We start from the raw sequence: 22,757 nt of genomic DNA on the forward strand, positions 1-22,757 counted from the left end.
GTTTTGGAAAATCAGATATAAGCCAGAATAAATTATTTTTGTCTCTTAGAAATACTATACTGCTGACAATATTTTATTGTTTGTACTAATGCTTGTTTTGACTGTAGAAATGTTTATGATTTATTCTTCATCTGTTATAGAAAACTGTGCAAGCATTATCAACAGTTTGTAAATAAGAGTACAGTGACTACTGAATATGGACTTGAATTAACAGACAGTATTCTCAGCACTTTGTCTAGCTTTTAACTTTACATGGTTGTGGTGCATATTATTTTCTAATTGATTGAAGTAAAAGACCACTGTATTATAGTACTTAAGGGTACAGGTCCCTTTCTAGGTGAACTCTGTAAACATCAATTTACTCATCTGTCAAATAAACATATAATTTCTGCCTTATGAGTTTTTTATAAGAAAAAAAGAGAATATATAAAGCACTTAAAGTAACACCAAACTGTAAGTACTCAAAAATATTAGCTATTGTAGCTAATATTCTTAAAGTAATGGATAATAAAAAATATTTAAAGTGGTTACATGATGAATGATAGTATGTATCTTCAATATCAGTTTATGGATCTTGAGTTTTTTTAAGTTTTTTTATTTTGAGATAGAGACAGCATGAGAGGGGGAGGGGCAGACGAAGAGGGATAGAGGGAATCCCAAGCAGGTTCCACACTGTCAGCACAGAGCCTGACATGGGGCTGAAACCAGGAGTCAGATGTTTAAACTACTGAGCTACCTACGTGCCCCAGTCTTGAATGTTTTTCAACAACTACTAATATGATCAACTGTTCTTTAGTGTCTTTATATATACAAGTTATGTATAATTCTTCCTTAATACATTTTATAAGTATAACATTTCTCATATTGTATATTTATCTTGGAATCAATTAATTTTTCTTCTTCAAATATATTCCTAGCATTGGACCTACTTCATGGTGTAGAAAACTATGCCATAAAAAATTTGTATTGTCCTTAATTTTCTCCCTCACAATCTTATGCAGAAGTGTACACCTTAAATATGCCCATTATCATTAAAACCTATTGAAATGCATATTTACAAAATATGGTAAATGCATTTTTACCAAATTGTTTACATATATTTGGTTAAAGGCGGTAAAAAAGAAATAAAAGTGATATTTATAGTCACAGACTGTAGCAGGGTTAGAAACATTTGTTTTATATTTAAGAATATAATACATTTAATGGGGCGCCTGGGTGGCGCAGTCGGTTAAGCGTCCGACTTCAGCCAGGTCACGATCTCGCGGTCCGTGAGTTCGAGCCCCGCGTCGGGCTCTGGGCTGATGGCTCAGAGCCTGGAGCCTGTTTCCGATTCTGTGTCTCCCTCTCTCTCTGCCCCTCCCCCGTTCATGCTCTGTCTCTCTCTGTCCCAAAAATAAATAAACGTTGAAAAAAAAAAAAAAAAAATTAAAAAAAAAAAAAAAAAAAGAATATAATACATTTAAAATGTCATCTTCAATAACAAGAAAATTTAACAACAAACATGCAAAATAGAAAAGATTTAGCCAAAGTTGTTTATAACTGACACAAATGAGTTATGGAGAAAAGGCCAGCAGAGCCAGCTTGGTGAGTTATAAGTAGAGGAGAGGCCTTGCCAAGGGGAGCAATGGACAGAGAAATCGGAAAGAGGATCTTCCTTAAAGATGGAGCTACAGGGGCGCCTGGGTGGCGCAGTCGGTTAAGCATCCGACTTCAGCCAGGTCGCGATCTCGCGGTCCGTGAGTTTGAGCCCCGCGTCAGGCTCTGGGCTGATGGCTCGGAGCCTGGAGCCTGTTTCCGATTCTGTGTCTCCCTCTCTCTCTGCCCCTCTCCCGTTCATGCTCTGTCTCTCTCTGTCCCAAAAATAAATAAACGTTGAAAAAAAAAAAAAGATGGAGCTACAAAAGGTATGGTAAAGCCTGAACTAGCCAAGAGAAGGCAGTTCACAAACCACAAGTCTGAGAGAGAGAACTTGCAGGAAGATTCTGCCAGTGTTACAAGGCAGAATTAGGAGAAAACAATGAAAAAACACACCACTGGGGCCCCTGGTGGCTCAGTCTATTAAGCCTCTGACTCTTGTTTTCGGCTCAGGTCGTGATCTCATAGTGGTGAAATCCAGCCCATGTCTGACTCTATGCTGGGTATGGAGCCTACTAAGATTCTCTCTCTCTGGGCACCTGGGTGACTCAGTCTGTTAAGCATCTGACTTCAGCTCAGGTCATAATCTCACATTGTGTAGGATCAAGCCCCACATCAGGCTCTGCACTGACAGCTCAGAACCTGGAGCCTGCTTCAGATTCTGTGTCTCCCTATCGCTCTCTCTGCCCCTCCCTAACTTGTGTACACACTCTTTCTCACTCTCTTTCTCAAAAATAAATAAACATTAAAAAAAAGTATTCCCTGATTCTCACCTGAGTGTTCTTTCTCGCTCTCTAAATAAATAAATAAATAAATAAATAAATAAATAAATAAATAAAATGAAATGAAATAAAAATACAAATACAGTTGAAAATGTTATTAAAAAAGAAAAAAAACACACGCTACTATCTTTGGACACTAGTCTTCCTTAATTTACGCCCTAAAGGAACAAAAAAGAATTTTAAACACGTTTTCAGTTCAAAAAATTTAAATAGATGTCATTTTTAAAATATTAAGAGAATTCAGCTTAAAGTTTTAAGGGAACACTAACTATGTATTTTCTTATTCCCTCCAAAAATCACTGAAAATGACAATTTTCATTCAGCGCATAATATCCTGCAAAAAATATTTTTAAGGAAAAATGATTGCTTGTTCATATTGTATTTCATATTTCATTTTACAAAATGAAAATTTCCATTATAAAATTTTATATCCTTCAGCTATCTTAGTATACTACCAGTATATTCCTATAACTTAACAATTAGTTGTCTCTTTATTATCTTATAGAATGTTTTTTTCTGATTGATCACAATAAGGAGTTAAAACTTTAAAAAACCCAGACTAATTCTCTGAACTAAATGATCTGTAAAAAGAATAAAATTAAGATAAATAGGAAAACACATACCAAACATAAAGTTTCTCCATAACAGCAGCTCTGAGAAACAAAAGTGCCATCAATTAGAGAACATGTGACTTTATAATTTTCTGGTCAAGAAGTATGTATATTATCTCTGAATTCTTATGAAGTAAAATAGAACCTCTATGGCATTATGATTAAAACTTAAATGTACATGGTTTGGTTGTAGAAAGCAATAATCCATTTACCCAAAGGAGATTTTAAAAAATTACATTTGCTCCTCATCTTTTTAATTCTGACATACCATCTTGGGATATTATTTATTGAGAAAACAAAGAAAAGCCTCCCTTTTCTGATTTTGCCTAAATAACTAGGAAATTACAAAAGTATATTATTAATATAATGTTCATTTTAAAATGTTTGGCTGTTATGCACAAAATCAAGAAAGGGAAAAAAAAGGAAGGAAGGATGGAAGGAAGGAGAAAAATCTATTCAGAATCCTGAGAAGAATCTGAACAAAAGAAAACTAAATATTAGTCTAATAAAAAAATTAAAAACAGAATGCAAATATGTGGCTCTTACCAAACTAATGATTTTATCAAAATATCTTCTACAACGATGAGAATAAAAAATTAATGACTTCATATTTAAAAACAAAAAAAGTTCAGGTCTTGCAATTTCCATCAAGTATCGCCTTGTCTAATCATTAATGGCAAAATGTTAGTAATGAAAGAGAAGTAAGCCAAGTGACAGCTTTCCTTATGTTCACTCAGCAAATACATGCTTAGCCATTTTATACCATCTGGTACACAAGTGTTAGAGCAGTGAATGACTGGTGGAAAAATCAGTGGTGGGATATCAGTGGGGAGAATCAACTAAAAAAGAGAAAGGTTTCCAACTGTGACAAGAAATATAAACAAAGGACCTGAGTGGTCATTCCCCATGAAGTACAGATAGCTACGAGAGAAATTGGAGTCAATGGGAAGTTAGAGTTGATAATCTAGGTTGGAGGCCCCACTGCTACAAACTTTAGTCTGCTGTACTTTAAGAAATAAACAAACACTGTAAAAATAACACTTGGATGAAAACCAAGCTGCCTTCCAACACACAAATCAATACTGTTTGAAAAGAAGGAATTTTTGCTGAGAGCTGTGTTTCACACATGCTGTTGGAGCATGCGTGACTATTTGGTTGGTTGGTTGGTTGGTTGGTTTTAATACCTGAGCTGCAGTTAATTATGGCAGTTATTAGTAAAGGTAGAATTAATGATCTTGCTTTATTTTGCCATAATTATTTCCTGGTAGTTGAAAAATACATCTCCAAAAAGGTGCTGTAGCTATCCTTAGTATAGATAACATGACAAGGAAAGATTGGGGGAAAGGTGGTCAACCAAATGGCAGAAATTTAAAATATCGAGGAAAACAAGCTATATAAATTGATAAAATATTATTTCCAAATTCCAGTGAATTAGTGTCACTATTAGTCTTCTTAGAGTGATGGTGCTAAATCACAGTGCAGAAATGGCACTTGAGAAACTTAAAATACATTAAATCTAAGTTGCACTTGAGGTTTGTAGGATCTTTCAAAATCTGCTATACCATTTTATGTGCCTGGTATATCTACCACTAAACAGCAAAGCAAAACCTCTATAACTAAGCTAGTTTTTATTTTTCATTGTTCACATGTAGAAGCTGTTTCCACTCTGTACAGGCTCTTCTCTAACTTAGCCTTTAACATTTCTCCAAATTTGGCTTTCTCGGGAATGTTTCCCTAATGATGGCTGCCTTTAAGAATCATTTCTATTAAACAACTCTCTGGATGCAACCTGTAACTTACTGTCATGTGACCTTGTTGTCTAATGGTAATTAAACAACTCTCTGGATGCAACCTGTAACTTACTGTCATGTGACCTTGTTGTCTAATGGTATCCACATGATTTAGCATACTATCATCTTATTTTTCAAGGTTATATATATATATATATATATATATATATATATATATACACACATACATATATATATATATACGTCCATTTTTTTATCTACAATTTGTGTATGTAAACCATTAGTCCTTTCAAGTAGGTTATAAATTATTTTTGAGCAGGGAGTATAACGTAGTGCCAGCCACAAATTTGTTTATTTTAGTTGGGTTTCATGAGGACCACAGAGACCATTCTAGAATTCTTCTCTGTTTAGTTAGCATAAGATTAAGCACAAGAATCTGGTGCTTCGAAATAACTGAATAGGCTGGAGGAACAAGGACAAACATGAATTCCTCTAATTTCCCACTTTACCTGTAACTTTCGGAGAATCACAAAGGTGTTCCTGTCATTAAGATAAGGAATTGCAGGGTTTCACTATTGGTATGCACAGTTTCCTGTCCTATTCCTGACACGTGATTCAGAAGGAACACTTCAAAACCATTGCAGAAATTCTACCTCCCAAGTTTATAAGTCTGGTGATGCTGAATGAAGAGTATTTCTTTGATCTTTCTTCTAACTTCCCGATTTCCCATGATTTCATCTCATTGGTGGAACAAAAATGATGTGCCTCTGGAGGCACAGCAATCAGGGAAACATTTCCTAGACGCACACTCCAGCAAGAGAATGACTACGTATGAGAAAAGAGTGGTTAAGAAAAATTTTTTCAATTGCACTCAGCTGTTGGCTACATATTTATATGGAAGTGTATCAATTATTTGAAGCCATTTTTCTCCAAAAAAGCCTCTCAATAAATTAGTTAATTCTTATAAATCAACCTCTTTAAGAATAAAATTACTATTTATCTGTGTCAATAAGAGTCCCTCAGGGAGTTTTGTGGTGCCCTGTTCAGACAGAATTACCACCCTTTTCAGATAGAACAGCTGGTGGTAGCAATACACCAGAAGAAACTAGAAGGTGGATTCATGACCCCCCAGGTAGATGGGACTATGGGCAGTGAGTCCCTGAACTTACAATTTTATGATAACAGGTTTTAAAGTTTTAATGATTACTCAAGGAGTAGAGCATCTACACTCCTTCCCCCCAAAAAGCTTTCACATCACAGGAATTCCTTGTAAACTTAACACCACCCTGGGCGTGGTGTAAAATGACAAGTGACTCTCAAGTGAAGGTTTTCTACCAGTTCAGCCACCCATTCAGATTGGCAACACAAAGTGAAACTTTAAGCTATAGCATCTTGAAAAGTTATATTCTGCCACACTCAAGTATAATACTTTCCAGAGAAATACATCATATTTTGATTAGATTTTGAGGGTTTCTTTTTAACATTTATTTTTCATTTTATTATTATTTTTTTTAACGTTTATTTATTTTTGAGACAGAGAGAGACAGAGCATGAACGGGGGAGGGTCAGAGAGAGGGAGACACAGAATCTGAAACAGGCTCCGGGCTCTGAGCTGGGGCTCGAACTCACAGACCGCGAGATCGTGACCTGAGCCAAAGTCGGCGCTCAACCGACTGAGCCACCCAGGCGCCCCAATTTTTCATTTTTGAGAGAGAGAGAGACTGAGGGCATGAGCAGGAGATATGCAAAGAGAAGGGGATAGAGGACAGGAAGCAGGCTTCCTGTGGACAGCAGTGAGCCCAATGGGGGCCTAAACCCAGAAATCATGAGATCAGGACCTGAGCTGAAGTCATGCTCAACTGACTGAGCCACCCAGGTGCCCCTTAATTGCCTGTGCATACAATGGAATGCATTACAGGAGATAAACCCCGAGATTAAGAAATCCTGATTTGGGGATGCCTTGTTGGCTCAGTCCAGCAACTGACCCACTCTTGATTTCGGCCCAGATAATGATCCTAGGGTAGTGAGATTGAGCACCACATCAGCTCTGCACTGTGCATGGAACATTCTTTAAAATTCCCTCTCTCTCTCTCTCCTTCTCTCTCTCCCCTGCTGTGCCCCTCTCCCCTGCTCATATGCTCTCCCTCTAAAATAAAAAAATAATATATTTTTTTTTAAATTAAAAAAAGAAATTAAAAAAGAAATCCTGATTTCATTATGGAAACTGCTTATAAACTTTCCTATTTCTCCCACTCTAGAGAAAGACATTATCTTAATATTCTGGAAAGCAGTTGAAACTTCTCCAGGAAGAGAAAGAGAAGTCTCTATCTTTGCTATCTGGAAATGTAAGTAAATCTGCTTCACTGAGGGTCACTCTATTTTTCCAAGGCTATGGATTTATACAAGCAAAAACAGAAGAGGTAGCCTGATGGAATTTCCTGTTAATACCTAATCATGTAGAAGCATGAGAGATCTATGGCCAATTATCCTCTAACAACACATACATACACAGACCATAAATCTATCACATTTATGTTTGACATGAATATTGAAAAATATGAGTAAATATATATAGATCTATAAATATAAATAAAATTTTTTGTTGTGCTAAAGGACTTATAATGGGGATTCTTATCATAGACTTGGATATAAAGCACCTATATATAGTAGTTTTATTAGTTAATAGTTTTATTAGTTAACTGTATGTCAATTATAAAATGTATTTTTTAACAAAATATCCCAAATATCTAATTCCTAGAAATACACACTATTTAAACTACACATTTGTAGTGATAAAAGGCTAAGTAAAAATCATTGTGAAATCAGTGTTTACAATGATTGTGGGTTGAATATCCAGATTATAAACCTCAATTTACATAAAAATAACTGCTTTGAATGTGAGATTTGAAATTCTTTGTACTGAGAATTATTGTCTCTTTGATAGTTTTTTCTTATGGAAAAGCAGATGCTCCGTATTAGATGTGATTTTAATTCACATTCAACATTTTTATTGCTAATTATTTGTAACTAAACATGCTGTCCATGTGAACAGCCCACTTTGGAGAATACAGAAATGCTGGCCTTTTTCTTTCTTTTTTTTTTTTTTTAATGTTTATTTATTTTTGAGAGAGAGAGAGAGAGAGAGAGAGCATGAGCAGAGGAGGGGCAGAGAGAGAGAGGGAGACACAGAATCCAAAGCAGACTCCAGGCTCTGAGCTGTCAGCACACAGCCCGACGCAGGACTCAAACTCACAAGAACCCTGAGATCATGACCTAAGCCAAAGTCGGATACCTAACTGACTGAGCCACCCAGGCGCCCCACTGGCTTTTTTCTTAAAACCAAAATATTTATGTCTAGGATAGAAAGCAGTTTAATTTTAGTTACTGTCTCTGCCATCTCCTGAGAGTTTTATTCTCATTAGCTTTAGGAATAAGAAAGAAATGATGTTAATAGTGGGTCCATGGTGGCATTTTGGAAAGCAGACCAGTTATTATGTTTAGAGACAAATTAAAAGAAATTTATTATATTTCAGCATTTGACAATAGAGAAGTGCATAATGAATTTGTTCGTGGGAATAAGGACAGTGGTTCAATCCTGTTTCCTTAGTCGAGTTTGTGATTGGCAGGGATTCCATACTATGTAGGAAACTCCTTTATAATATTCCTGATAAATGCATACCATTGTATTTGCCTGACTGAATGATTCCTGTGGTAGAGAACTCATTGTTTTTCATCTAGAATTACAAATTCTTCAACTGCTGTGTGGGGAATAAGTTTAGGAATTCCCTGAGTTTGCACTGATGGTTTAACAAGGCATAAAGAAGTAGAAAGCCACAGAATGAACACACCCAAGTTTGAGTAAACAAGATTAGGTAAACAAGGCAAAGGCCCCCAGTGTAGGATGAAGATATAGGAATAGAAAAGCCTCAGGATGAAAGCATCAAAAATGAGGTAAACAAGATTAGGTGTTCAGGGTGGAACTGTCCCACAACTTAGTACAATAGCAGAAAGCTGCTTTCACAGGAAAGAAGGACCAAAATGGGTAAATAGGTAAATAGGGCTATGGACCACAGCAGGGTGAAGTTGCTCAGAGGGGAGCTAATTAACAAAAGGTAGATGCCTTGTTGACCCTGAGGTAGCAGTCTCTGTCTTTCTTGTCCCCTAGGCCAGTTTAGGTAAACAGAGGTGGAGCTCATGTCTGCTGTAAACAACATTCTGCTCAGCACCAGAATTTCATTTTGTATTGACCCAAACTCCTAACACTGAATATCTTCACAACCCCTTTCCCCCATGCCCATGAGTTAATGTTCATGGTGTCATTGTCTCTGTGCACATCCATCAGCTTGTAAGCCTTCTGATCCTAATAAAAACAGAGAAAGGACCCTTACTTGGGGCTCTTGTCTCCTCCGGTACATTAGCCTCTCTCACATTTTAATCTTGTGTCCCACTTTCTTGCTGGACAAGAGAACTCCAGACCCAGAGTCTAAGACACTACTGCATAACTATAATGGATATGTTTTCGGTGTCCTATATGGCCAATATATGGTGGTACTGTCTAACTTCTAGAAACAATTTTAATATACAGTCATATACTCCATTGTTTGCAAAGAAGAAAATTATTATCTGTTTGCTGACAAACCAAGATCAAATTTATTTTTGTTTGTTTGTTTGTTTTACAGTGTTCATTGCTTTCATTGTGCCATCTGGGAGGAGTTCTAGTCTTACATCCATTATGGCTTTTGCTATGGGCCTGGCTAGCACTGAAAATCCTGGATAGATGTTGATTTTAAATATAAAGAAAATATTTCTAAGGTGAACTAAGGAGTAAGTTGAGCTTTATTTAACTTGAAGTTGATTTATCACCTGAAATCGAAGGGAAAAAAGCATTTTTTGGCCATTGTATAATTGAGAAATTTATAACGTGTAAGACTTTACTATTTGAAGTGAAAGAATTATTTGGCATGGTATAGAAGTACATTTTTCAAAGTCTATAAATCCTTTCATTTCACTCAAAATAATTTTGAAAGTGTAGAATATTAATGTCAATATGATAAACTCGATTTCATTATTATGTGCATTAATAAAACTTCTTCAAAGTAGGTTACCAAAAGCATAGAGAAGTAATTGTATATATTCTTGAAGCTCCTTAATTTCTCGCTTGAATCAGAATTACCAGTCTGGATCTTAACCTCAAGTGAGAATTCACATCTGAGAGCCTTTTATTGAGCCTGAACAGTGTGAATAGGCAGCCTAGATAGATGTTTACTTTGGTCCTGCTGTTCTCCATATGCTTCTTTGCTAGGATCCAGTTCCTGTTGTGAGGATTATCATGTGTTGCCAGGATATCATGAATGAGTAGATGATTCTAACCAACCCCAAATATTTCATATTTATAACCCATTCTGTATCTGTAAAACTGACCAAAAGAAGTGATTTCACCGTAAAGTAGGATTAAAAAAGTAAAATGTGCACAAATTTATTTTTGGAATTTGTATTCAAAGCAGCTCACAGAAACTGCTTACAACTTAAATTCCCATAGTGTTCACCTACATCATAATTATTCCCCATACTATTAGAATCGCTTAGTCTCCTTTTCCACTCGGCATCATTCTAAATCTAAATTATCAGTTGTACAGATTAAGGTAATTGTAAAAATTAATTTTGTACATTTGCCACAAGTCATCGCTCTAATGAATACATTTATCTTTTTAAAATCTGGTGGGATAAACCATTTTCCAGCTCAGCTTAAGTACCTTCAACAAAATCTACCGAAGAAGCAACATCCAGTCATGTCTTTAGTATAAATGCACAAATCTGGGAAGGTTGGGGAGCAAAGTAAGCTTGGAGAGCACTAAAATAAACAAACTGAGCTGAGTAAGCATTGGAGCAGAACAGAATGATGCTGAAACAAGAGTGAACAAAGCTCAGCTAGGTTAGAAGCCCAGCTAAGCGAACAGAGAAGAGCGCTGTGCTCAAAAGAAGAGTAGGAACTCTAGGGAAAGCTTAGAGGCAGTTAACAAAATTCATTATGAGTTCCTCTACCTATAAATGGACATTAGCTATTTCAATCCCATCTGTGAACTGTCTGGACATACACAGAGGCATTGCCAGAAACACAATACTGATGGGTTAATTAGGGGAAAAAATCAGTAGGCAACTTTTATTAGACGATTGTTCTCTCAATTTGTTTTTCAAAAATAAGTTATGTAGAACTCCACTTCCATTTATAACAGATTAAGTGCCATTTGATCAGCCCTACTGCTGTAAACCACTTTTAAAATAGCCAAAGTAAGAGAGGCAGTTCTTTTCAGGTATTGGATGACAGGGAGTTCATTATTCATGATATAAGAAAAACTCATGAGGTGAACCACATGATTAGCCTTGCGCCAAACTGCATTGAGCTAGAATCCAAAATATCATGGTGATTCCCTACACAAAATAATCAGATAAACATCTAGAAATTTTAGGATGGGTCCTCAGAAAGTAGATGTGTAGGTGGAAGGAGAACATCCGGATTTGTTGTGAAAGTTCCCCCATGAATCCTTAGATGTGTATGCACTGGGCAAAATTCAAGGCTTATCAGGGAAGGTATTCATCTACCAAACCTACCACAGGTTTGAGAAACAGGCAGATACAGGAGAGGCCAAGCAGTGCTAGGAGATTGTAGATATTGGTTGATCCAAAGTACAGCAATATGTTTATCACAAAAGGCATCTGGCAGAGACGCCAGGATTACATGTAAGAATCACAGTTACCACACGTGAGAAGAATTCATCTTCTAGACCTGCTCTAACAAAGTTGAAAACCAAGGCTTGACAACATTTTCACACAATGCTGAGATTGAACTGTAAGTTATGCCAGGATAGAAGGGCTTTGAAAACACCTTGGATCTTTAATTATATATCTGCCCTAAAAAATGTTAACTTTGGAGTACAAAAGATCAAAATGATTAGACAGTAATTCAGCTATCTGCTACAACCAAAATCAATACAACACATACCACAGGATGATAGCTCAGCCCAGAGTCTACAATAGTTAGTCCATCATATAAAGCATACAATTAGAACTTATTGAACATGTAAAGAAACCTGAAAATGTTATCCACCAAGATTCAAAATGTCAACAAAAAGCCTTAGACACAAATATTGAAACTAGTGGACAGTGACTTAAAAGCAACCATTTATAAATATGTTCACAAACTATAAAAAAATATAATCTTAGTGAATAAATAGATAAGTGATCTTGTTACCAGTGAGAGAGTCTGCATTGTGTGAATGGAGGTCTCAGTCCTTGATTCTGAGAAGATTCAAGGTGGGGATCCACACTCAAATAAAGACAGCCAGGAGGAAAGTAGTAAGCACAAAGCAGTTTGTTTAAAGTGAAAGTACACTCTCCCAAGGTGGGAGAGCAGGCAGGTTCTGGGAGGTGGAATGGACTGTAGGTTGTTTTGGGATTTGGATATTACTGGGTCTCTCTGGGCTGGAAGGAGAAGTGACATACAGTAGGGTGGTCTCTAATGGAAGCTGTTTGCAATCATTTGGGGGACTCTTCCCACACATTGGGAGGGGGAGTTTTTCACACTACAATGTTTATACCAGAACCTTCATTACATACAGTCTTCTTCCCTGGGGGTGGGGGACTATACCCACAAAGCAAATGTATTATAATGAGTCCAGGGATTACCCTGGGACAGAGGTGGAAGAAGAGAGCATACTCCATACCTGTGACTCTAGATCTGTCAGCCTTAGGTCTTGGAAACCACAAGGTCAAGATATTGTGCCCCCACCCCCCGCCCCCAGCGCTTTTAATGTGTAGCTTATTTATCACCCTTCTTGCTTCTAGCCCCTGTCTCTATCATTCTCCTTCAAGGACTTGGGGCCCTGCCTCAGGCCTTCTTTCCATGTCTACCTTCTACCTAACAATTTCAACATAGAAACAGACACTATAAATAAAAGGCCAAATAGAAATTCTGTAATTGAAGGGTATCGTAACTAAAATGAGCATTTCACTGGATGAGTAACACAGACTTTGTGAACTTGAGCAGTTACCAATTTCAAAGATCAAATCCAAGGAACAGAGAGGAAAAATTAAAGAAAATTAGAGGCTCCAGGAACTTGGCATAAAATAGCCAATGTCTAATACACTTGTACAGGAATCCTAGAAAGAGAAAAGAATGAGAGTAGGGCAGAACAAAAAAAAAGATTTAAAGATAGAATAATTGAATTTTTTCTAAAAATGGTGGGGGGGGGCGGGGATCAGTAATACATAGATTTAGAGTTTAGCTGTCCCTTAGCAAGGTAAATACAAAGAAAACCATCCCTAGTCAAATCATAGGGGAACTCATAGAAGCCAAAGATAAAGAGAAAATACTAAAGTTGTCACAGTGACAAGATAAAGAGAAGAAACCAGATACCTGAAGAGTAAATGATTATTCATTCATCAGAGACAATAAGGGTAGAAATAATGGTTCAAGATTTTTAAAATACTGAAAGGAAAACAAAACAAAACACTTCCATCCCTGGAATAAATGTCTTACTCATTCCCCATATACCTAATTGATGAATCTAATGAAGTTTTCATACTACAGCCTAGATACTTTCTAATATGTAAATACACTCATAATATTCCTGTTTCTAATTCGTCACTAGCTGCCATTTGTCCTGATGATAAAATCTAAATATATCATTTCTAAATGTAGTATACAAGGCACTTCAGACTAATTTTTCAACTCCACCTTCATACTTTTTATAAAATCAAGTTATATTGAACTTCTCTTTTTTCCAAAATGCCATGTTTCCTCTTTCATCCCTGACATTTGAACATAAAGTTTTCTCTTATCCTGATCTCTTCTGCATACAATCCCTCACATTATGTTCAGTTAGTATATTTCTTAGGGTATCCTAGGTTATAATGTAGAAACAGGCAACCTTCGAATTAGAGGAACTTAAAACACCAAAAGCGTAAAATTTTCTCATGCAAATTATGTTGCTGGTTGAGGAAACTTGCCAGAAAACCAGCCTCCAGTTTTTTTTACCATGTGTTTCCACAACTGCTGGGGCAGGGAAAGAAAGGCATAGAGAGCAGAATTCTAGCATTGTTACGCTTGTATAGAAGAAACACATAACTCTTCTGCTCAAATTCATTGGCCAAACAGCAAGAAAGTATCATCTCCCACTCTGCTAGAAGGAGAGGACAATCAAATTGCCTATTGCAGCGAATAGTAATTATCCTTATTTTATAACTGCACTGATCCTACTTTCTTTTAATGTAAAATGTTATTTTCTCTTCGAAGCATTTCTCCCTTACAACTCACCCCTTTTCAGATTAGATACTCCTCCCATATTTTTTTCTAGTGCATAACATGGATTTCTTACATCAGCAATTTTGTTTTGCTAGTTTTTATTTAATTATGTATTTCCCCCTTGCTGTAAGGAAAGTTACAGAAGGTCATTTTGCAGAAGAATGGATACTATGATGACAAAATTATAGGTAATTTGTTGATTTTTTCTTAAATGCACAAATATAAACTTAATTGTACTCCTCAGTCATAAGGCAAAAATCAGTTTTAGGAAGAATTTAATCCTATGCTTTATAGCATTTTATCTAAAATGAAAAGTTAAAAACACCCTACATTTCATCAAATTATTATGCAACTCCTCATTCTTAGACATACTGAACAGAATATTATTCAACAGATTAAAGAAATGATAGGCTAAAATCTGCTCGTTAATGTGCAGAATTGAAAGGAAAATTAAGAAGTAAATAAAAAATTTTGATCATGGTGATCTGATATGTCATTTGTAACTATTTTGTATCTGAGATTCTTGAAGACCTTACAGTATCCAAAAATTTTTAGTTGGTAGTTTGAGTTTCTGAGATCCCTATCAAACAAATTGTATCTAAAAGTATAGGATGAACTTTCCAAAACACATTGCAACAAAACATGTCACTCCACGAATGCTATTGTGACTTTAGTGTACTGTTCAAGTGCCATACCCCTGAACATGATGTTTGACGAGCATGTTTTAGATTTGCCCTACTAATATAAAAAAAAAAAGCAAAAATGTTTGGGTATATTCTATATTCACACTCTCTATTCTTCATACAGTTTTTTTTTTCAGGTTTAAACATCAAAAACTTATTTATTCTCACAGTTGAAGGAAATAATGTAGTGCTAATACTTATATAACTTAAGCATAGAAAATTCACTCAAGTTTTACCAAAACAAGCATGGAAATTTATATGAATCAAGAAGTATCCAAATGTTTTGGAGCAAATACTAGCTTCTAGAAATAATTATGAAACAAATAAGACGAAATTCCAAAAGTAATGCCGCCGCACTGTCTTTTACAAGTATGTCTATAAATGTATATTTTTGTCTAAAATATTGATTCCTCCATTTTATTAAGGCAAAATATAGTGGAATGTTTTCTATCCAGTAACATGATATATTTTAAGCATTAATAATCATATTGAATGATATTATATAAAATGTTAATATAAAGATATGTTTGAAATGTGCTTTGAAATATGGAAAATATGTAATTATGTTGAATTATTTATATATATATATATATATATTTTTTAATTTTTTATTTATTTTTTTTTTTGAGACAGAGCACCACCAGGGCAGAGTGTGGGTGGTGGTGGTGGAGGGGGGGGGGGGGAGGAAGAGAGAGATTGAGGATTTCAAGCAGGCTCCATGCTTATCATGGAGCCCCAAATAGGGCTTGATCCCATGACCAGAGATCCTGACTTGAGCCAAAATAAAGATTAGGGTGTTCAAACGACTGAGCTACCCAGGCTTCCCAATAATGATATCTAAATGTTTATTTATTTTCAGAGAGAAAGAGTGTGCATAAGCAGGGGAGGGCAGAGAGGGAGAGAGAGAACACAAAGCAGGTTCCACACTGTCAGTGCAGAGCCTGATGCAGGGAAGGCTCCCAGGAATGATGAGATCATGACCTGAACTGAAATCAAGAGTCAGACACTTAACCAAATGAGCCACCAGGCACCACCCCACAATCATGATATTTAAATATAAGCCAATATTCATAAAAAAGAATATGTCACTTGGCTAAAGATGATGTATCATTTAAAAATAAAATAAGACAAAATTAAACAATTGGAAAAAAAGGATATTCAATATTTAGTGTTTTATGAAGAAACAAAAACTTATTTTGGTCATAGAATTTGAAGATTTTTTTACATTGTTTTTCAAATTTAGCACCAAGAGCTGTTATGAATTCTACAACAAAAATAATAAATGCCATAAACACTTCTTCCAAGTGAGTTTTTTTTAATTATCAAAAATTTAACATTAAAGACTATGTATAAAATGAAAAGTAAACAAAATAATTAATTTGAAGAGAAAAACAGAAGTACAATAGCAGTCACATTAACAAAAGGGAAGTAAAAAATATTCATAATCGAGGTAAATTTTACCTCCTAAATAATACATTTCTTATTTCACAATAAAATCACTTAATATGTAGAACTATAAAGTATGTTTTTTTCTATGCTGTCTTCCATTTGTGTAGTCATAGAGCCATCTGGGGTATGTACAATGTGTGGTACATTTCATCAGCCGATAGAAAACAGCTGAGTTCTATAGTACAATAGTTAACATATGCATTAGAAATCATTTTAGGGGTGCCTGGGTGGCTCAGTCAGTTAAGCATCTGACTTTGGCTCTGGTCATGATTTTACAGTTTGTGGGTTCGAGCCCCATATCTGGTTCTGTGCTGAAAGCACGAAGCCTGGAGCCTACTTCATATTCTGTGTCTCCCTCTCTCTCCGCCCCTGCCCCTCTTCCATCCTGTCTGTCTCTCTCTCCCTTTCTCAAAAATAAACATTAAAAAAAATCATAAATTATTTTATCTTCTTCAGTAGATATTGTGAGGAAGGAAATCTGTGAAAGTAAATACTTCCCTGGAAGAGATTCTTCCCTGGAAGAGAGTGTGAAGGAGACTATGAGTATCAATGCTCTTTCTTTTGGGGGCTCTTGGGAATGTGTCAGGCCAAAACATGCTAGTGCACAAAATATTTATGTAATTATTCTCAACTTCATAAATACATTTTTACATATTTATATTTAAGAGAAGAAATTAGTGCCAGGGGATGCCAAAAGAAAAGAAAATTACTGGTGTCAGATCTTATCTCAAATTGACTATCACACTCAGATAATCACCATGACCCAAATTCTTCCTCTTTGGAAGGCAGGTTAGAGACCACCTGTCCTTATTAAAACCTAGATCTTAATGCAGGAAGAGGGTAGGCATTGTTCCCACACTCCACTCCAAAATGTTTCCAACACATACATTTATCTTCCTGAATAGTTTTAAATAAATACAACTTCCCCCAACTGTCATCTAAATAAGTACTAGACACTTGCAATGATGCTCATTTCCTTGAATCCAGTTGTGAGCTGTATGAGATCCAATGCTGGACAAGGAAAAAGCAACTAATTCCAAGGCAGCTACAGTAGAAATGCATCATGGAAGACAATAAAGTCCATGCTTCAAGACGAAGCAATCAAGCTTCAAGAGTAAAGCAGTTCAAGGTCCTGATTTCTGATAAGATCCCAGGATATAGAAACAGTGACAAATATCACAAGTGATAAATGAAAAATAACCTATCTCTTCTCTAGACTAATTTTTCCCAAATATACTTATTAGTTAAAATAACTAAATTAACTAAGTTAATTAAATGTTTTCGTATAGCTTTTGGGTATTCATGCCTCTTCTGAAATTTGGATATTCCAAACTGTTTTGCAAAAAGTAAATAAGGAAAGCTGGAAATATTTTATAAAAACAAACAACTGTAAAAATGTATTTTAAAATGATTTCAGTGTTCCACTTATATATTCATGTTTCTTGTTTTAATAAAATTGAATTAAAACAATTCCCTGACTTTGAAAACTCTAGATCTGTAAGGGAAGAAGCATAAGTAAATGTTGTAGTTCTTTGATAAGTAGTCTTTTTTTTCAATTCTTACAAAAACACGATTGACTATAGAAAATAAGGACATTTCCTTCAAAAAAAAGAGAAAAAAATATTCTAATTAGCTAGTAAAAGGTGTCTTTAATTTCATAGTTGCTTTGAAGGCATTGATAAGGCATTGCCAAATGCAAAAATTGAACAGAGGCAGTGAAAGTCAGTTTCCAGTAAAATTTCACAGGTATTCATACATGTACATGTATGTATGTAAATACGAATATACATATGCATTGATTGCAAATTTATATGTTTGTATATATATATGTGTGTGTGTGTGTGTGTGTGTGTGTGTGTGTTTGTATATATACATATATATAAAATGTGAGAAGTGATCACCATTTTTAAATTTAGAAGAAAGTTAATATAGAAGGTCTAAAGTCATGTAATAGAAATGTAAAATGACAGAATAATTCTTTCAGGTCTCTGTCAAATAAGGCAAAGGCAGCAAGTTCAGCCAATCCACTGAATATAAAAAATAACTTAAAGTTGAATACATATAGGTTTCACAAGGATGATGACTTTGACAAAAGTTTCAGCATGAAATGAAATGACATAAAAGAGAAAAAAGAAATTAAAATAAGAATAGGTCTTTTATGTTTTATACATAAAAATACACCTTAACTTCTCACATCAACACATATAAGTGCTATAGTTTATTGCAGCTGCTTGGACATCTGTAAAAATAAAGTAAATTACAGATATTTTTAATGAAATAAGCTGCCAGACGGTCATGTCTCTCTATAGTGCTTATCAAGGAAGATATTTTCTTTGCTCTTTAGGCATGAAAAAAAGAGGCATGTTTAATAGCTCCATAGGGATGATAGTTTGTTTTCAAATCTATTTCGCAAAATGTTGGCTTTGAAGATGACTCTTTTTTTATGTTCTGAGATTGGAATTTTGTAGTTCTTGTTTTTCACACTGTTTTTCTATAATCAAAAGATAAACATAATAAAGTGTGTAAAGGAATGAAGAATAATTCTGTTTGAAACCATTAAAAAGGTTCTAATAAAATATACAAAACCAAACAAGATGTCTTTGTTTAAAACATCATCTAGTATTAACAGCAGCAAGAATAAATTAAGTCAAATATTCAACACTTTCTCTTGATCTTTTAGTAGGTTTTTATTTTTGAATAGATCCTTGCAATGTGTTTTGCATTATAAGCAATCCGGAGAGAGAAGATTTTGATGAATGTTAGAGCCTGCTGATAGTTAATGGTTGCCACTTTAACAAATGGATACACAAACACAAATACATATAGGTGAGAGTCCCTGATAATGTTTTAATAAAGGACCAATATGAAAATTTTTTCATGACTTAGTAGGTACATCAATTTGTCTGAAGTGTTGTTGTTCTAACTCCTTTTTCTTTTTAATGTTTATTAATTCTTAGAGACAGAGAGAGAGAGAGAGAGAGAGCGCGAGCGTGATAGGGTCAGAGAAAGGGAGACACAGAATGCAAATCAGGCTCCAGGCTCTGAACTGTCACTAAAAAGCCTGATGTGGGGCTCAAACTCACAAATCCTGAGATCAGGACCTGAGCCAAAGTCAGATGTTTAACCTACTAAGCCACCCAGGCACCCCTCCAACTCCTTTTGAGCTCAAAAGATGGTTACAATTGCAGATCATGTGAGAAAAAATTGGGAGACATTTATATAAACTAGAGCATTCAAGACATAATTTATCAATCATCTTAAAAGTGACAAATTGATTGATTACTCTTTTCAAAACTAACTCTTGTGTTTTAAGATAGTAGGAAATGACCGGTTAATATAATGAGTTAAGTGTTTTACTAGTTGAAAGTTAATCAAACCAATAGTACTTTTACTGACATGAAAATGTACAACCTTGGAAAAAATAAAAAGTTTAAGTGTACGACCTTGAAACTATAATAGGCTACACATTGAAAACTCGTAGGAAAAAAGATAAAGGGATTTTAAAGTCATGACACTTTAATCCAAACTGTGCCAATAATTTTACTACTCCTTCATCCTGGCATCTAAAATCCATTCACAACTTCCAAGAAGTAGATCTCAGGGATAGGATCTAAAAACCAAGAACTAGCTCCACCGTCTCTTGCTATTTATAATTCTCAAACTTTCAGGAACACACGAAGACCCTTAGAATGGTAGCAATTCCCTGGCTTTTACATAAAAAGAACTTGGAAATAATGTCGATTTTATAGCTCTTGCCTTGCACCACCCTGCATAGTACACCCCTGCTCTAATTAAATGTTTCATCATTGGGTCGTAGCAGCAATTTATTTATTTTAATGTATATGCTTTCTAACACTCTAACAGTGATTCACTCACCTTGGGCCTTTCTGTACATCAAAACACAAAATCTATAAATGCATTAGAGTCAGGTAATATTTTATTCTGCCCCACCAAATACATAATATTCATCACCAGTTTTGAAGCACATCCAATTTTGTGAACCTTTTTACTAGGTTCCAGAAATTGATAAAACTACAAAATAATAACTCTGCATTATAAAAATTAAGACACACACACACACACACACACAAGCACCTCAGAGATGAAGAGAGCTGGAGGAAGTAGTCTCCCTATCTCTACAGAAAAAAAAAAAAAATTAGGAAAGTACAAATTAAGGACTATTCATGAACTTGCCAGAAACCTCAGGTCATAGGACAGAGTTATATAGAATCTAGAGACACAGAACTTGAACATTTACTTAAATGAAGCAAATGTCAGTAGGCATAATAAAATCTGATAGACTACGAGACGAGTAACACTGACAACCTGTTGGGTTAGCATGAAATTATGAAGCTCCTGAATTCAGATCGTAGGAGAGTTCCCACCCATTGATACCCTTTCTCTCTAGGAATTTCACTAGGTTTTTGCAAGAAGGATTAAGGGAGAATATGAAAAAGTACCCCACTTAATTCAGGCTAATGGTCGGGAATGGTAGCCATTGTGAACTCCAGCCAGATTCCTTTCCAGTACCTCCCTCACAGAACAAGAGTCATTTGTAGGAAAAAGGATACCTAGGCCTGTGGCTCAGAGCAGTGCTGGAATGTCATCACAGCTGGGAGAGACGAAGGAAGGCCATTACTGATCCATCTAACTTATCTCACCTAAGTAACAAAATAGTTAATCCTCAAAAGCAAGGGCTTCAACTTTATAACACAAGGATCCTGAGGTTTACCTACTGGACATGGGGAACAGGAACTGGGTGGAGAAAAGGTCCATGCTTAGAGGAGAGGCAGTACTACTCGCAAGGGCCAAAACGGATATGCAAATCCATTGTGTTTTCCAAATACAAACTTAATCATTACATCAGGGAAGCCTCCATTCCCATCACCATGGAAACAAGTCTTGAGTTAAATAGGACATTGGGAGAACTTGAATAGCTCTCGGAAAAAGTCACTCTGAGAAACAGCTCAAGGAGGAGAAGAAGCAAGGAGAAAAAATGATATACTCTTGGAGGAATTTGAAGTTACTTGTGCCTATAGAAATAGTAAACTCTAACTCCGATAACAATAGGAACAAAGAACTTCAAACAGAAACCAATTATTGCTTAGAATAACAAAAGTTCCTACATTATAGGTCCAGCAGGAACAAAAACAAGTATTCTTCCCCATGCATAATAAATATTTACCCCAGAATCTGCTATCCTATAAATATATCTGGCTTTCAACAAGAAAATATGAGGCATACCAAAAATGCAAGAATAGGCATTGTCTGAAGAGAAACATCAGTCATTAAGACCAGATTCAGATGTTACAATTATTAGAAAAGAAATTTACAGTAACTAGTATTAATATTTTAAAAGCTACAATGGAAAAGATGGACAAGGTGCAAGACCAGGTAGGTGATTTCCTCAGAGAAAAAGAAACACTAAGAAAGACAAAAAAGAAAATATTAAAAATCAAGACCAAAATAATAGAAATGAAGAATGCTTTTGATGGGCTTATAAGTGGACTTGTCATAACCAAGGAAATAGTCTGTGAACTTGAATGAAATGAAACAAATACAAAGGGTAAAAAAAAAAAAAAAAGATAAATAACAAAGCCAATACGTGTAGAACGATTCATCCAAGAGCTAAGGCCAATAGCAAATGTAAAAAAAAAAAATAAAAATTAAAAGTTAAAAAAATGGGGGGCGCCTGGGTGGCGCAGTCGGTTAAGCGTCCGACTTCAGCCAGGTCACGATCTCGCGGTCCGGGAGTTCGAGCCCCGAGTCAGGCTCTGGGCTGATGGCTCAGAGCCTGGAGCCTGTTTCCGATTCTGTGTCTCCCTCTCTCTGCCCCTCCCCCGTTCATGCTCTGTCACTCTCTGTCCCAAAAATAAATAAACGTTGGAAAAAAAAAAAGTTAAAAAAATGAATGACAGAAAGAGAAAAAAAAGAATAAGCAGAAACACAAATATTTGAAGAAATAATGCTTAGATTTTCCAAAATAGTGACAAATCCCAGAGTACAGATCAAGAAGCTCAAGAACAGCAAGCAAGTTAAATATCAAAACCCAGACATACACTCATGCACACACCTAAATGTGACAATAGCATCCAAGCTTCTCAAATCCAGAGGGAGAGAGAAAATCCTGACTAATCAGATGGTTTAAAAAAAAAAAATCTTAGAGGAAGGAGAATAACAATTACAGCAGACTTATCAGAAATAATAGAAACAAAAGGAAGACATATTTGAATTCTGGGGAAAAACAAAGAAATAGCTATCAACTGGTAATTCTGTATCTACTAAAATATTCAGCAAAATGAAAGAGAGATAAGGCCTTTTTCAGGGAAATGAGTGCTGATGGAATTTATTGTTAGACCTACCCTACGTGAGTTGCTAAAGGAAGTTCTTCAAACAGAAGGATATGCTATAGAACAAAATATTAGATCTACACAAAGAAATAAAGAAGAACAAAAGGGAAATCAATGTAAAAATACACTTAATTTTCTTACTTCAAAAGTACCGGATTCTTTAAAGCAGTATTAGTAACAATGTATTGGATGATT

Source organism: Leopardus geoffroyi, chromosome C2 (assembly GCF_018350155.1).
Source record: "Leopardus geoffroyi isolate Oge1 chromosome C2, O.geoffroyi_Oge1_pat1.0, whole genome shotgun sequence".
Taxonomy (NCBI): domain Eukaryota; kingdom Metazoa; phylum Chordata; class Mammalia; order Carnivora; family Felidae; genus Leopardus; species Leopardus geoffroyi.